The sequence below is a fragment of the Chaetura pelagica genome, unplaced genomic scaffold (genome assembly GCF_000747805.2).
Source record: "Chaetura pelagica isolate M959 unplaced genomic scaffold, ChaPel_1.0 scaffold55, whole genome shotgun sequence".
NCBI classification, from domain to species: Eukaryota; Metazoa; Chordata; class Aves; order Apodiformes; family Apodidae; genus Chaetura; species Chaetura pelagica.
In genome coordinates, this window is record NW_009953571.1 from 4,072,271 (window position 1) to 4,072,946 (window position 676).

Genomic DNA, 676 nt, shown 5'->3' on the forward strand with positions numbered 1-676 from the left:
TGCCCGTCCGTGCTGCCCCACTCTGCGTGGGTTAGCACAGGGTCCATATAGTCAGAACCAACTATTCTTACAAAAAAAATAAATCATATGCATACCCTTTCTTGTAAGAAAATCTCCCAATCCTCAGCAGCTATCCCTTCCTTGTTTCCACTTACTCCTCACAGGGTATAGAGACCCTTCCCAGCTTCTCACTAGATAAAAGCACTCATATAACTTCTGCCCTGAGCCCCCACCCTAGTTTGCTCTGAGCCCCTGGGTTGCCAGCTGTAGCAGACCAGCTGAAGAAAAGCAAGTACCAAAGGTTGGAGGGGAATCATCTCATGGGCACAGCTCGTCCTGCAATAACAGGTCTCATAGTAACTGGTCCCACTGCAGACAGTTGGGGGCCAGGAGGGAGAGGAGTGAGGCCCAGTGCACCAGGAATGGCATCATCCTGATGCCCCCAGCACTGCCAGCCAAGCCCCTTGTTACATACTCCAAGCTGAGCTCCACGTTCCCCAGCACATGGATCCCCAGTGCTCATTTTGTGTTAATGGGACTGCTGTGACTCTGATTGCTTGATAAATGCAGTTGAAGCCTCTGGCTTACCCTGGCATTACTACATGGACCTAGTGACAGGAGTTAATGGTAGCTGAAGCACAGCTGTGGTGCCTCCTGCCCTTGCTGCAGCACATGG